Below are 17187 nucleotides of genomic sequence, written 5' to 3' on the forward strand. Positions count from 1 at the left end.
GCCGTCGAGAGGCTGCCCACCCTGGACAGGCTCCACACCTCGCTGCAGCAGCTCCATGCAGCGGCGGACAAGGACCAGGACCAGCTGCAGGCTCCACCTGCTCCATGGCAGGCGGTGGACGTGCGCACGCTGGGTGCGGCGGAGCGGCGCACGGTGGTGGACACCCTCATCGCCAATATCCACCGGGACAACCTCCGCCTGCTCCGCAAGCAGCGGCAGAGGATGGACCGCGTCGGCGTCCGCCCGCCCACGGTGGAGGTGCGCTGGCGCGACGTCCAAGTCGAGGCCGAGTGCCAGGTGGTGCACGGGAAGCCGCTCCCCACCCTCTGGAACGCGGTCGTCTCCAGCCTCTCTGTACGTGTTCTTTCCATCGGCGCCCGGCCGGCCCAGCTCTCTCCTTTCTCTCTCTTCTGCGGCGTCCATTACGTCGTCCATTGATTCCATCAGGTGGTGAGCACCATGCTGGGCCTCAACCGCCAGCAAGAGGCCAGGGTGCGCATCCTCCACGGCGTCAGCGGCGTCGTCAAGCCGTCCAGGCTGACGCTCCTCCTGGGACCCCCTGGCTGCGGCAAGTCCACACTCCTCAAGGCGCTCGCAGGGAAGCTGAACGCCACCAGTCTCAAGGTGACAGGAGAGATAGAGTACAATGGCGTGGAGCTGAGTGGCTTCGTTCCGGAGAAGACGGCGGCTTACATCGACCAATACGACCTTCATGTCCCTGAGATGACTGTCAGAGAGACCATCGACTTCTCTGCAAGATTCCAGGGCGTTGGCAACAGAGCAGGTAATGTCTCCAGATCAAATTATTAACTGGTGAGCACCACTCACTCTCACTACCATTGTATCTTATTTTCTCAGAGATCATGAAGGAGGTGATTAGAAGGGAGAAGGAGGCCGGCATTACCCCTGACCCCGACGTCGACACTTACATGAAGGTAAACCACCACTAGTAGTTTATCAATTATATATCATGCATGTTTTTCCAATGCAAGTGCCCACATCATTTTTATATAGTTTACTTAACTTTTTTCATTGTCTAACTATAACAAGCAAATTATGCATGCATGTGCACAGATTCTACTCCAATTCTAACGGGCATTATTGTATCTTAATTTCATAGGCGATATCTGTGGAAGGTTTAGAAAGGAGCATGCAAACAGACTACATTATGAAGGTACTGCTATAGACGTACAGTACAATTGTCGCCTGAGGATACATATGCATGCTCTTGGTGTTGGTGGCCCACCGTATATATGAATAAGCTCTTCCTCGATTGACAGATTATGGGACTTGACATATGTGCTGACATAATGGTGGGAGATGCAATGAGAAGAGGTATTTCAGGCGGTGAGAAGAAGAGACTTACCACAGGTGATTCCACGACTCAAATTATTTGAGGGAGATGTCATCATCCTAAGAATAATTTTTATTTTAGCAAAAAAAAACTAATTAAAAAAAACATGTGGCAAACTAAATTTTGGGGAACTAGCCTCTTTAATCTCGCCAAATGCCGTAGCACATTCGGCATGACTGAACAACTAGTCACGCCACTGTGAATGACATGACACAGAGTTCAGTCACGCCAGCACCACTGGGGTGACCACATTATAGCCTTAAAATGATCTGATTTTTTTTTAATTTTCCTTTTCTCAACCCAAAACAAAGAAATTATGAATCTCTAATTTTTTTCTAAATTTTAAGTAGGTGTTACAAAATAAACACGACCCATTTTATTTGTATTTGGCACCAATCCTTCCTTAGTTTTGAAATTAAAATTCTTCTCGTATTGATATATTTGAGTGTTAGATTAAAGCTGTTTAGCCTCAAAATGGCTCCAACGATCCAAACAAAATTATCTAAATATATGAATCAGAAAGTAGTTTTTTTGTAATTGAATTTATCTGCATACGTGTTTAGATGAAATCCAAAGTTTCTTAACAAAGCACATGCTCAACATTAAGTTTTAGTTCGAAACAAAATTTAAAAGCATTTGAAAAACGAACTTGACTAGACTTGGTACTGATACGTGATACATGTGGTCGCCGATGATTTCACTTGCCGTATAAATATCCAAACACCATAATTAGAAAACTAGACTTTTTGTTGTCTACTGAGTTATCGCCACTTAAATACGTCTTAGTTATAAGCAGGGCCGTCCCACAAATTTTATGGGCCCTTGGACTAGTAAGACACTAAGGGTCCGGTAATGTAATATTTGAATAGGACGATTAAAGTATATAACTTGTAGCATATATTTAATTCTTCTTGAAAATGTAACAGTACATCAAAGAAGATAAAAAAAATAGCAAAATAACTATGATGGTTACATCAAATAAAACTACGGTGCTTCAGTGCTTTTTAAAAAAAGCGTCTTCGGGCATTTCTTGATGCAAAATCTTCAAGAACAATTTCAAGATCAATTATATCTAAAATATCCTTCTCAATGCTGCACATAGCCAAGCCATTTAATCTTTCTTGTAGCATAGTTGACCTCAAACAATTTTTCAGTAGCTTCAATTTGGACTTATGTTTCTTTGGCAACATCTAACATGATAAAAAAATATTGAATTACAAATCAAATCCCTGAAGCCTAGCCCTATCCTCGTAAACAGGTATTGATCTGTACACTAAAGTACTGAACTACAATCAAATTGATTTGTTTATTTAAGAGGCCTGATACGTTGCCGTGAAGAGGGACACCGCACCGCAGTGCCACGGCGGAGGGACGTCCGTGCTCGTGCTCGCGCCTGGCCCTAGCACGCCGACACCGTCACGCAGTCCGCAAGCACGCACTCACGATCGAGAACGAGAATATGAGCGGCCGCCGCCAATTGGTACGCACTGTTGCCTTGCCGGCGTATGGGCTGAGAGCATCTACTATACAGTATACACATGGGTACCCTCGTGGGCCCTCAGCCTCATGGGCCCATGGGCATCGCACAGGCTGCACAACCCCCCCCCCCCCCCCTAGGACGGGCCTGGTTATAAGGCAACTGAAATCGTCTATGGCTTTGATCTTTATAGGACAAAGGACAAGATCATCCTACAGACATGCCCTAACTCCTACTTGATATATCCGAAAGGTTGGAGCATGCATGTCAACGCGTTGTAAAGCTATAGGGCTTAAGCGATAGCCATTGGTAAGCCACTGTGTGCTGTGGGCGGTGTTGAGCTGTAGGGCTGGACCAAAAGCTCGGAGCTCGCAAGCTATTTGGGCTTGCTCATAACTCGGCTCGGCTCGACTGTACTCAGTGAAACTTTTAATAAGCCAAGCATCATTTTTTTTACTCGTTTTAAAAACTAAGTTGTTAGCTCGAGCCAGCTCGTGATACTGTCAAGTTTAGAGACCAAATTTGCAATAATGTAGGAACAATTCAATTGCCAATAGAACCCCCCGTTGAATCTAAGTGACACACACTTATCTCAATAAAATGCTCGCATCGTGCCTCACAGACCCGCTTGCTCTGCCTCTTCATCCGCCGCCACCTCCAAGAGAGAAAGGAATCAACCTCTAGGGTTTCCTTGCCGCCGCCATCATGTCTTCGCTGTTGCAGCCAAAAGCGACAACCTGACTGAAATGTGTGACAATGCTCCTTCCATCTTGCAGCGACTATATTCCCTGACATTAATCCTGGGATCCTAGCCAAGCTTCAACGAACCCTGCTCAGTCATCGGTTAAGTTGTTAAGCGGTTGTTAAGTGGTTGTGATTGTATATATCTATATAGAATATTTTAGTGTCTAGCTCACGAGCCTAACGAGCCGAGCCAAGATAACTTTTTTTGCTCATTTAATTAACAAGCCGAGCCGAGCCGAGCTAGCTTGTTTGGATAACAAGGCAGCGAGAACTGAGCCAAACCAAGCTGACTCGTGATCCAGTCCTAGCTGTAGAGCTCGACTTCGTGCCTGACCTATGATGTTACTCAATGGTTTTCTCTCAGTTTTGAGTAAAAATACTAATTCGTGGCTTAATAAATGTTTCGTCTGAGTCAGAGTCGAGTCGAGTCGAGCCAAGCCGAGTTACGAGCAAGACGAGGCAGCTCGCAATCTTCAAGCTTTTAGTCCAGCCCTACAGCTCTGCACCGCCTATAGTACACGCGGCTTATTAACGGCCATCGCTTAAGCCCCGTAGATTTGCAACGCGGTGACATGCAACCTTTTTTATATAGATCAAGTAGAAGTTGGGGCATTTTTCTACGCGATGACCTTGTCCTATAAAGACCAAAAGCCACAAACGATTCCATTGCCTGCGACAATCTCAGTAGACAAAAAAAGTCTTGTTCTCTAATTATGGTGAGCAAGGAGAAGTCGTAACAAGGTTTTCGCAAGTGAACATGTGGAAAGATCATTGTCGTGACCCTTAAACAAAATAGACCGCGAACTCGTCTCCCGTGCCACTGGGCTCCGGCCCGGCACAAGGTCCTTGAGCTCCGTCCCGGGGCGAAGGGGCTGCAACAGAACCCACGGCGCCTTAGGCATCAAGGAAAGAAAGAGAAAAAAGGATATTTAAACATAAAGTGAAATCGTCGGTCCCCATGTATCAATACAAGTCTATTTAGATTTGTTTCAAATGCTTTTAAATTTTGTTCCAAATTAGAACTTAATGTTGAGCACGTACTTTGTTAAGAAACTTTGGATTTCATCTAAACACGTATGCTGATAAATTCCATTACAAAAAAACTACTTTCCGAACCAGAAATTTAGACATTTTTCTGGATTTTTGGAGTCCATTTTGAGGCTAAATAGTTTAACCTAAGACTCAAATATAACATCACGGGGAGATTTTAATTTCAAAACTAAAAGTGGTACGATGCGAGATACAAATAAAATGGGCCATGCTCATTTTGTAACACCTATTTAAAAATTTGAAATCAAAACTTAAAGATATATAAATACTTTGTTTTAGATTGACAAAAAAAATAAAAAAAATAAAAACACGTACAAGAGCTACGAAAGCTAATGGATGGAAATGTGGTCACACCAATGGTACTGGGGTGGGGTGACTGAACTGTGTCATGTCATCCACTTTGGCTTGACAAAGTTGTTAGTCACGCCAAATGCCTAGGCGCGACTCAGCTCTCACGTGTAAAGCATTCTTTGGACACCAGCATGGCTAGTTAGTCATGCCAGTGCATATGGCGTGACTATAATGACAAGTCATGCCATGGTCTCTGGCGTGACTAAAATGGCTAGTTTCTAAAAAATCAGTTTGTGACGTGCTCTTTTTAAAATATTAGTTTTTTATTAAAATAAAAAATATCATCCCAACTATAATTCTGTAGAGATTGAATTAAAATGCTACAAGTCATCGACTACAAGTCTATAATCCATGATGGAATGATATACTACATGTCATTCGTCTTTTTGAGTTCAAGGGATCCAACCATATGCATTGCAAACATGACATAACAATTTTAAGGGCCTTCTCGATTCAGTTTCACAAGAATCAATTCAATTTCATAGGAAAAATGTAGGATTCAAGGAAAAAAATCCCGTGTTCTAAAGTGGACCTAAGAAGGAAAGACGTATGTGTATCTGTTGTTTGACCTTAACATAGACATGTAATTGAACATGATCAGGATCTTAAACTTAGCCTAATCATGATCACTAACTTATTAATTAATTGTTGTTTAGGGTACTAACCAAAGCACATAGATACCATTGGTGCCTTTGGAATCGATGTAGGAGTTGATGTAGGTGTATCATAGCTGTTCTGTTCACAGCTTAGGGATTTGATGCCCTTTGTTGGTGATGTTGAGAAGCACTGGCCTTCTGCACGTAGAGACCGCGCTTCTGAGACCCTCCCTCCAATGTCTAATAGATCAGTTCTGGGTTTAATATTATTAGGTTTGTGGCAAGTTCCCTCATATTTATAGCACTGTGGGACTAGGGCCAATTCAAAAAAGGACTTAGGGTTGCCGCTAGTCATGGCACAAACTTAACTAATAAGTAGACACTCTTTTTGTGGACTAATTACTTATGTACGAAGTTAACATGTTGGTTGTACCGAGATCACATTCCAACAATATCTATTTTTATGTAAACCTAAGCTCAGTTTGTCTAGATAGGTAGCTAAATTTAGTTGATTCAATTGTAGATGCTTGTTCCCTTGTTGAAGATTCTGTCTTACAGGAGAAATGATAGTAGGACCCTCAAAAGCCCTCCTCATGGATGAAATATCAACTGGGTTGGATAGCTCCACAACATTTCAAATTGTTTCTTGCCTCCGACAGTTGGCTCATATCTCAGAGTCTACCATACTAGTTGCACTTCTTCAACCAGCACCAGAGACGTATGAGCTTTTTGATGATATTATCTTGATGGCTGAAGGGAAAATTGTATACCATGGACCTAAGAGTCGCATTGTGAGTTTCTTTGAATCATGTGGATTCCAGTGCCCTGATAGGAAAGGCGTTGCTGACTTTCTCCAAGAGGTAAATACAAAATTGGTTATGTAAAACAGGCAACAACAGGATTTGTAGTTTCTATTACATTTCTTATATCATTACTTGTTCATAACACTTGTTGGGGCATGTCATAATGCATTTAACAAAAACATGTCTCCCACTAGAACAAAACGAGCAATATATGGAAGGTACTATGTATGTTTGTTTGTACTTCCTACAAAGGGCAGTTGGGTTTTGACCTCTGATCATAACCACCAAAATCTTGTGCTCTATCATTTGTTTTAGAGGATTGGCCATATACTGATAATCTTCACTAAGGAAACAATATGAATCTTCTCTATAGCTTTTCTAAACTCCAACAAAATCATCTTGTTTATGCAGTAATGCACAAGGCCAACCTTGAATCTCAAACTTTGTCTACTGCATATCATTTGCTGCAATATGCATAATAGCTAAACTAGACATTTAGGTTGACATAGTGCTCTTAATAACTATTTATCTGGACACATGTCCCAAGTTTAACTATTTGTGTAACATACAAAGGAGTAATATCAATAGTTTGTGACATGGTCATGAAAATGATTAACAACTGCACATATGAAGCAATAATCAAGTATATAATAAACTATATATTAGGGTGATTGATTACCTTCATCAGAAGCTAAGAATTCTTATTCTTCCAAACTTATATATAGGTCTTATCAAAAAAGGACCAACAACAATATTGGAGCCACAAAGGAGAAACATACAATTTTGTTACCATTGACCAGTTCTGTGACAAGTTCAAAGTGTCTCAAATTGGTCAGAACCTTGCTGGGGAGATTTCAAAGCCTTATAACAAATCAAATGGTAAAAATGCCTTGTCCTATAGTATCTACTCGCTATCCAAGTGGGAACTCCTCAAAGCATGTTTCTCAAGAGAGCTTCTCCTCATGAAACGGAATGCGTTCCTCTACATAACAAAATCTATGCAGGTAAGTCACATAGAAATGGTCTTTTGTACAAAATATTATTTATATATACAAATTGTTGAACATACAAATTTAGTATTGTTGAATAATATAAAGACTAATCACCTAATTTTGCAGTTCCAAATGAACACATGTAGCTAAATATTGATGGTCACATGAAATTTACACATATTATTTGTAGTTCAATTTGGCTATAGACAAAAAAGTATAGGATGTATCTAGGAAAGGGAATTTCTAGGCTTCTCTCTCCCACACACAAACACACACACACACACACACACACACACACACACACTCGCACGCACACGCACATGCACACACATACACACGTGTACGCACACGCACACGCACACGCGCGCACGCATGCGTGCACGCTGGTAGGGGGTGGATAACGAGCCAATAACACTTCTTTTGAGTTTTCTTCGAAATTGACATAATCTTATTTATCATAGTCTCCTGAATTGTTTGAGACCTAACTTCAAACATAGCTTAACGAGCCGAGCCAAAATCAAAATTTATTTAAAATGAAGTCAATTTTATTTTAAAAGAAAAATGACTTTAATCTGAGCACTTTTGAAATGAGCCATCGAGCCAGCTCAACGAGTTTTTCGTCCATGCACATGTGCACACACACGGGCACGCATGCACACACGCGTGCACACACACACGCACACATACACATGCACACACGAACGTGCACACGCACGCACACACATGCGCGCGCACACACTCCCTCTCACACACACACTCAACAAAAAAAGGTGATTCGAACATGATCCACCATGTAAGTGGAGAGATTCTACCACTTAAGCAAGATAAACCCTATATAGAGACATAAAAACTCATAAGAAACATTGTGTAATATGTCTATGTATGAAGAAACATATATATATATATATATATATATATATATATATATATATATATATATATATATATATATATATATATATATATATATATATATATATATATATATATATATATATATTGCTACAGCCTTTGCGCAAGAACCAGGGCATCAAGTCCTATATTTTTTAATCATCTTTTGCTTCAAAAAAGTGAATTACTACTGTATATCATCAACCCTCCCAACAGTCAAGGGATCGCTATTCAAGGAACATGGATATTAATTGAAGTGAAACTTCATTTTTAAAAACTCAATAGATATAGGTGGTCACATACGTGCACACAGACTTAGTATATGGATTTAACCAAATCTATAGTACCTAGCTTGTTCTGTATACTCAGAAAAGTTGAATGTTGTATGGCTGCGTTCGCTGGTCTTATCAGGCCAGCCAGCCGGCTAATCCCCCTCTCAATTTACTGTTCATCAAACCAGCCAAACAGTATTTTTCTCTCACAACAAACCAGCCGGAACAGTGTTTTCAGCCAAGTTTCAGCCAGCCGAACGGGGCCCATTGCAAAAAAGATAGCACATTGAGAACCCGTACACAATCTTATGCACTTCCTGCACAATTTGACATTTAAGAATTTACATTATCTCGTGCTTATGTGAACGAACTTAACTACGTTGTTACGTGAAAAGTATGTCTTACAGTTGACATGAACTAAGAAACAATTTTACATTTGTCTTAGTGTGACCACTAGCAATTAATAGTGCACTATTACTGCAGCTTGCAGTAATTGCTACTATTACTGGGACGGTATTTTTGCGCACACATATGGGTATTGATAGAGTTCGTGCCAACTATTACATGGGTTCACTCTTCTATACACTCCTCATGCTAATGGTGAATGGATTCCCTGAGATTTCCATGGCAGTTAACAGACTTTCAGTCTTCTACAAACAAAGAGATTACTACTTCTATCCTGCATGGGCTTATGCAGTACCAACTTTTATCCTAAAGGTTCCTGTCTCTTTAGTTGTGTCAATAGCTTGGACATCACTATCTTACTTCCTCATTGGCTATGCTCCTGAGGCATCCAGGTAGGAATTACAATTTTGTTATGACTAATTTAATCGCATCACATTTCTGTTGTCAACTTTGATAATAATGCTTGTGTGTGTCAGCGCATTTTATGTGCATAGGCTTTTCTAATAAAGTGGTAAACCACGCATCTCATGTATATGCGTATTTTCTCTAGTAGTCTAGCCAAAAGATGTGTGGGTAGTAGATTCTTTAACTAATTTTTTAGTGACCTCATCTGTTGAGGTCAATTATATCTACAAGTTCCCCTTAGGCCTTATCTAGCTCTAGGTTTCTAAGATTCAGTTACTGCTATTGCTAAAACAGAATAGATTAATTTATAGCTTTAGATGTTCTAACACACACCATTTGTATGTGCAGGTTTTTACGTCACCTTCTTGTCCTCTTCCTAATCCACACCGGAGCGTTATCAATGTATAGATGTGTCGCCTCTTACTGCCAAACAATGGTAGCTAGTACAATGGGTGGTACAATGTTACTTCTACTCGTCCTTCTATTTGGGGGTTTCATCATTCCTCATCGTAAGACATTCCTATGCTTTCATGAATTCATAATTCAAGCAAGATATTGGCCTTTGATTATTTAAACACAAATTGCTAACACATTTTTGTGTCAAACTTCTACAGCATCCATGCCTAACTGGCTAAAATGGGGATTTTGGCTTTCTCCATTATCGTACGCTGAGATAGGGTTAACTGAAACTGAGTTCTTAGCACCAAGATGGCTAAAGGTAAACTTTGGCATTAATATATGTATTGATAATTGTGCACTCCATAATAAAATCATCTCCCTTGATCTTTAGAAGCATGACGTATTTTCTTATGAAATATCTGTAGTTTTTTAATTCAGTTTACTACCTTGTTAGCAGAACTTGTAAGCAAGGTATACATGCGGAATTAGTAGATTGATTATGGGAGTACATGGTACATGTTTATATAGGAAAGATATCCTAGGGTTGGCTTATAGAATTATACCAATCATAGAGATCCTTGCCTATCTCAAATCAGTCTACACTTCCACAGTAGGGGAGTGCGAAGACACAGTGTTAGGAGGGTTGCCGGCCATGGAGATGGCAGCAATGGCTAGGGTTCAGGCAAAGGTGTGTGATTGAGGATCAACTAGTTTGAAATCATGTAATAAGTGAGTTATACAAGCAAGGATATCCTAGTATTGGCTTATAGAATTAGAAGCAATTATAGAGATCATTGCCTATCCCAATTCTAATTTTCAGGTCATATTTCTAAAGTTGTAAATCAAACTTATTTCCCCCCTTTTAATTGATTCTTGTAGACATAATGCAAAATATATAACAAAAGATATTTAATATGCAATTTTTCATCACTGACATAGTACTAACTTTTTTCATTGTTGATAGTTCACAGTATCTGGTGTGTCACTTGGAAGGAGGATATTAATAGACAGAGGGTTGAACTTCTCTAACTACTTCTACTGGATTTCAATTAGGAGCATTGATTGGGTTTATTTTGTTATTCAATATAGGTTTTGCTATTGGGTTGACTATTAGAAAGTGTAAGTGCATTATTGTTGAATTTTCTTTGAATTCTTTGCCAACTTATAATTCTCAAATATGATTGAATTGTAAAGTTTATGAAAGCATATGATGAATACTTCAAACATACAGAGCATAAATTTCTCTAACCTCCCATGTACCTCATTCTCAGCTCCAGGAACTTCTAAAGCTATTATTTCTCATGATAAGCTTACCAAATTTAGTAGAAGAGACCAGAGTACGTCTACTGGGCACTAAAGATGGGATACATAAGCCAGAAGAAAATTCTTCTACACCTAGGATTGGTTAGTCTTAATTCTACTAGTGTGGAACCTAAATACAGTTCAGATTGTTAGTGAAATGGAACTTCACTTTCAATAATCAAATTTGCAGGAAGGGTGGTATTGCCTTTCGTGCCCCTTGCGATATCATTTCAGGATGTGAACTACTATGTGGACACACCTGTGGTAATTACCATACTCTTAAAAGTCAAGATATAGTTACTCTAGTCAAAGAAAGCCACTGCTTGATAGACCATCACATGGGCATGGCAGACACTTGTGCTTTTCAGTGAAGTAAACAAAGAGAGAAAAAATGAAACCTACTAGCAAAAAAGGAATTAGGAACATTTGTTGACCAATAAAAATATCTATTATCACAGGAAATGAGGGAGCAAGGTCACATGGAGAGAAAACTTCAACTACTCCACAACATCACAGGAGCCTTCCAACCAGGAGTCCTTTCAGCACTCATGGGGGTTACTGGGGCAGGGAAAACAACCTTGCTTGATGTTCTTGCTGGGAGGAAAACTGGTGGTGTCATTGAAGGAGATATAAGAGTAGGAGGTTATCCAAAAGTTCAGCAAACTTTTGCTAGGATATCAGGTTACTGTGAACAAACTAATATTCACTCCCCACAAATCACAGTGGGAGAGTCGATTGCATATTCAGCCTGGCTTGCGCCTTCCGACAGAAATCGACTCCAAAACACGAGATGTGAGTTATAATTGATGATATGTCATAGATAAAAAGGGTATTGTATTTCATAATAATTGTACCTTAGGTACAAGAAAAATTACAAAGAACTGCAAGGTAACTACTATTATTTTCTCTTGCAGGAATTTGTCGATCAAGTTCTTGAAACAATTGAGTTGGACAAAATAAGAGATGCTTTGGTTGGAATACCAGGGATAAATGGATTATCTACAGAGCAACGGAAGCGTCTCACAATTGCAGTTGAGCTTGTATCCAATCCTTCAATCATATTCATGGATGAGCCAACATCAGGCTTGGATGCAAGGGCCGCTGCTATTGTCATGCGTGCAGTGAAGAACGTGGCAGGACACAGGTCGAACAGTTGTGTGCACTATTCACCAACCAAGTATCGAAATATTTGAGGCATTTGATGAGGTAATACCATTTATGTACCCTTTGTCAAGAATAAAAAGAGAGGTAAATAAAAATAATAGGAAGATACCTTCCAAAGTTTCATCTTCCAAGAACAAATTCATGCAAGCTCAGATGGAACTCCCAACAATACAGTCCCTAGAAACTAAAATTTATCCAGATATTAATTATCTACCTAAAGAACCAAAAACTACATTCAATACAAAACTTGCTTCAACCTTCTTATGGTCTAAGTGTTTGAGATGTTAAGAGTAAAATTAATCATGTGATTTCCAAAGAAAAATAGTTATTTAATCTAATTTATTCATATGGTTTCTTTTTAAATCTTGTCATAGTATTGCTAATTAGCCTGTAAAATTCATATTTAGCTGATGCTGATGAAAAGGGGTGGACAGTTGATCTATGCTGGGCCGCTTGGTCACCGTTCGTGTACGCTCCTCCAATATTTCCAGGTAACTAAAAGAAAGCTCAATTTGTGTGTATACATGTATAGTTTATATTATGACTTAAATTTTTTTAGGGAAATATTATGACTTAAATTAATGTAAGTCATTTTACATCGCATGCAAAATAGGCTTCAAAATGGTCTCCATTTATTTTGAATATTTTCAAATACATTGACATGTGTTTTTACTTATAGAGTCCTCATGATTTCCATTGTACATAACACATGGAATAGACTTTCTATATTCATGAGAGACATAAAGAGTAAAGTACACAAACTAGCTACATCCCTAAACTTTGAATTGTGGTTTCAACCCCCCTAAGCTTTTTAAGTGGTTCACCTAGGGTCCAAAACTATCTGGTCAACAGCTACTCTCTCACTTGTCCTGATTGATCTAGTGGCATTGTGCCGAGTTCAAGAATCACCAGTATAATCTACTCATTGTAAACCTACATTCAATTTTAGTTAAAGATGACAATGGCCTATATTTATCATTGAGTAGAATGTGTTCCATAGGCTAACATACTTGTGGAAGTATTCCCTCTATTTCTTTCTAGGCAATACCTGGGGTACCCAAGATCAAGGACAACTACAACCCATCAACATGGATGCTGGAAGTTACATCAACATCTTTGGAAGCTCAACTAGGAGTCGATTTTGCACAAGTTTACAGGGACTCGTCAATGTATAAGTGAGCTTATTGAAAAAACATCATAATTAGTTAAAAACCATGCATGTGTCACTAACAAACATTTTAATAATATCATTACAAAATACAATATGCAAAAACAAGTTTAGAGGCATTAGTGCATCCACAATACTTAACAAAATAAAATTCATGGATCACAAAAGCAATTTTATTAGGAAGGAACTATTTTTGCATGAGTCCTCTCTTATTCATTAGGAATTAAATTTAGCATAGGATTTGTACTAATAATAATCTATTGGGGATTGAAGGGATAAAGATGAACTCGTAAGACGCTTGAGCATACCACCTTTGGGTACAAGCAACCTCCATTTCCCAACACGGTATCCACAAAAGTTTTGGGAAGCAGTTCAAAGCTTGCATTTGGAAGCAATATTTATCATATTGGAGAACCCCTTCCTACAACTTGGTGAGGATTGTGTTCATAACAGCCACCAGCATTACCTTCGGGGCATTATACTGGCAGCAAGGAAACATAAACCACATGTATGTAAACCATCACTTTGAGCAATATGACACCCCATATCTCTTAATTATATTTTCTTAATTTATGATTTGTTAATACTTTTGTGTGTGTAGAAATGACCAACAAGGTCTATTCAATATATTGGGATGCATGTTTGCCACCACTCTATTTGCTGGCATCAACAACTGCCAATCGGTTATGCCATTCATCTCCATTGAGCGATCTGTCATGTACAGAGAAAGGTTTGCAGGAATGTACTCTCCTTGGGCTTACTCCTTTGCACAGGTAAATAGACTCGATACAAACCACATACATAAGGAGGCTTATTAATTATCTAGTTTTGGAGCTCGTGGCAATAATGTTTAGAAATGGAGTTAGCATTTATTAATATTTGAAGACTTTAACTTCAGTTTATATTTTCCCCAAGTAGGTCGCTATGGAGATTCCTTATGTGCTTATGCAAACAGTGTTGTTCGTGTTGATAGCGTACCCAATGATAGGTTACGCATGGGAAGCAACAAAGTTCTTCTGGTTATTGTATACCATGTTTTGTACACTGCTCTACTACGTCTATCTTGGAATGATGATGGTGTCGCTCACCCCAAACATCCAAGTGGCGTCCATATTAACATCTCTGTTCTACAACATACAAGATCTCATGGCTGGCTACATTGTGCCTGCTCCAGTAAGTCCTTCCACCCACTTACTGGCATAGTTTTCTCTATTCCATTTGTCGATGTTTGCAAATTTGTCATCCATTGTATCATTGGGTTTGCCTCCGAGGGCAATAGTGGCAAATTTTCCACTTTCTATTGCACATAATTTATTGGTTTCAGTGTCACCTTCAGTCAAGGATTTAGTAAAGCTACATGTATGCATTAGCTTAGAAATTAGATGAACAATAACTGAAGGAAAGTACTTATGTACATATACTACTAAGTTTGTATTGATGTTGGGTAATTTATACTAGCTTGCTGGTGCATTTGTTGCAGCAAATACCAAAATGGTGGCTATGGCTTGTACTACATGTCCCCCATGTCATGGACACTCAATGTACTCTTCACCACCCAGTTTGGGTATGAGGACCACAAGAAGATTGAAGTATTCGGGGAGACCAAATCTGTCACAACATTTCTTAGAGACTACTTTGGTTTCCGGCGTGAATTGCTACCCCTAGCAGCTGTAGTTCTGGTGGCCTTCCCCATCTTCTTTGCCACTCTATTCGGTTACAACATTTCAAAACTAAATTTCCAAAGGAGATAAATCAGTAAATAATAGAAAGCAAAATAATGTTTGCATAGTGTAGCATGAATTTCTGCAAAATGTATTTACAAAAACTTTGTTTCTATTTGCTCCAATACTAGAGGTTAGTCTTGTGTACGTTACATATGCGCTACAATGCTAATTGTTAGTTTGTGTTTGTAACAAGCAGTTGAGTAACATGCAACAGATCCAGAACGGAATGTATTATGTGGCACACCTAAAATACAAATTGTATTGCTCCTATTTAATTCCTCAAAATATACTTATCTTTATTTCTGCAATTGCGCTGGAGAGGAGCATTATTTTCATAGAAAGCTAGATGGATTTATTAGTTTCCAAATCATGCTTGTGAACTATAATTTAACATTTGGTATAATGAAAGAAGATATTCAATGTAGTTCTAAGCATAATTTTGTAAGATAAAAAGTTACAATACTAAATAACAAAAAGAAGTGCAATGTATGTGCATCAATTTAGAAAACTACATTACTTATTTGGTTTTATTCCTGTTTGTCCAAAGAGGTCCTACTTTAGAGACATCTTACTTAAATATAGTGTAGCACTTGTACTTAAATATTACTTTCCTACATAATAGGGGACTTAGGTATTTACATTCTCATTACATTCTTCCTATTTCTTCAATAACAAAGTGACCCAAAACTAAATAACAGAAGAGCACTCGAAAGGGTTCACCTTTGTGGGTGCTAGTCATGTCAAATTTCACCTTAGAGAGCTTAGCTATTAATTCGAGGGATTGGATTTCCTCCTTAAGACAAAGTTATTCATTTGAATAGGTTGTGTAGTTTTTTTATTCCAAAAAGATTAGAGGCCGGGGTTGAGAAAAGATTGCAACAACACAGCAACAAAAAGAGTGCAACACACCTCATAGAATCAGCCTTATAGAGGAGTGGTATTTTTGATAGCTTCAAGTATTTGATTTTCAATTTTATCTCCATCAAACTGCAAACCACATGCTGCTATTCTTGCGCAGGAGCTCCTTGCGCTCCGCCTTCTTCTGCCCATTGAGCTTCTCCTTTTGCCGCCAGCTCTCCAGCTTCCCAGCTCTTTTCTTTCATCTGCTTGTTATCTCATCTCGGTTATAAACATATTTTGCCATATAATCCCACGTTTGTTACAGCTCCCACGGGCTCTAGCTTCTCTAAAGCATTCACTGTTTCATGCACTTTTCGTATGAGCTCTTTTTCTCTCGCCCCTCTCCTCGTCTCGTACAGCCGGTGCGAGGATGGAAAGCCAATCTCCTTCCCTCACAAAGCCAACGAAAGGGAAAGAAGGATATGGCTTCCTCTGCTTCCAGTAGCTCTATGGGAGAAGGAGAGAGGAGAAGGGAAAAATCAATGGTGCCTACTGTCTAGAGGCTGAAACAGGCAGGTTCATGAAAAGATGCCTGGAGAACGTACGATGAGCGCGACAGGAATAGCGAAGTGAAAGGGAACGTACAAGGACCTGACGGAAGTCCTCCTCGAACGCACGCATCTCCGTGGCGGCGGCTTTGGCGGCCTTGCGCTCCTCGTTGGCGACGCCGGCACGCGCCCTCGGTCTTCCGCTGCCGCTCGGCCTCCATCAACTGCACCCCGTAGGCGTACTGCCGCCGAAGCTGCCCCGCGTTGCGCGCATACACCTTGCGCAGCCGCTCCATCAGGCAGCCGCTGCCCGCTGGGCTTAATTAGAGAACTCGTGCGGCTCCACCCTCGCCAGGGCCTGCACGGACGGAGACGTGGAAACTGTGGAGGGAGCGCAGGAGGTGGTGCGCCCGGGAGGAGGAGAGCGCCATCGCCGCCGCAGATGGAGGAGGAGAGATCGCCGTGGCGGAGGCTGCTGAGCGCCGGCGCGGAGCAACTGAAGAAGAGAAGAGCTGGGCCGCTTCTTTTCCGAAATACAGCCCGGACCGTGATGAAGCGGGTGCTGCCAGAAATGGCTGAGGAAATGACAGATCGGACCGTTTTGGGCCAGGTATATAAGCCCGTGTTGATTCTACACGAAACGTGGAAAAACATAAATATATCAAAACGAAACACCCACGTCAGCTTTACAATTCAAATTTC

The 17187-nt window shown here is 40.1% G+C and overlaps 2 pseudogenes; one reads left to right on the plus strand and one right to left on the minus strand.

Moving 5' to 3' along the window:
- The first annotated feature begins 207 nt into the window (after positions 1–207).
- LOC136508611 (ABC transporter G family member 41-like) lies at positions 208–15124 on the plus strand (annotated as a pseudogene).
- An 897-nt stretch (positions 15125–16021) lies between these two features.
- LOC136508612 (uncharacterized) lies at positions 16022–16916 on the minus strand (annotated as a pseudogene).
- Positions 16917–17187: the final 271 nt, after the last annotated feature.

This window comes from Miscanthus floridulus, chromosome 15 (genome assembly GCF_019320115.1).
Source record: "Miscanthus floridulus cultivar M001 chromosome 15, ASM1932011v1, whole genome shotgun sequence".
NCBI lineage: Eukaryota > Viridiplantae > Streptophyta > Magnoliopsida > Poales > Poaceae > Miscanthus > Miscanthus floridulus.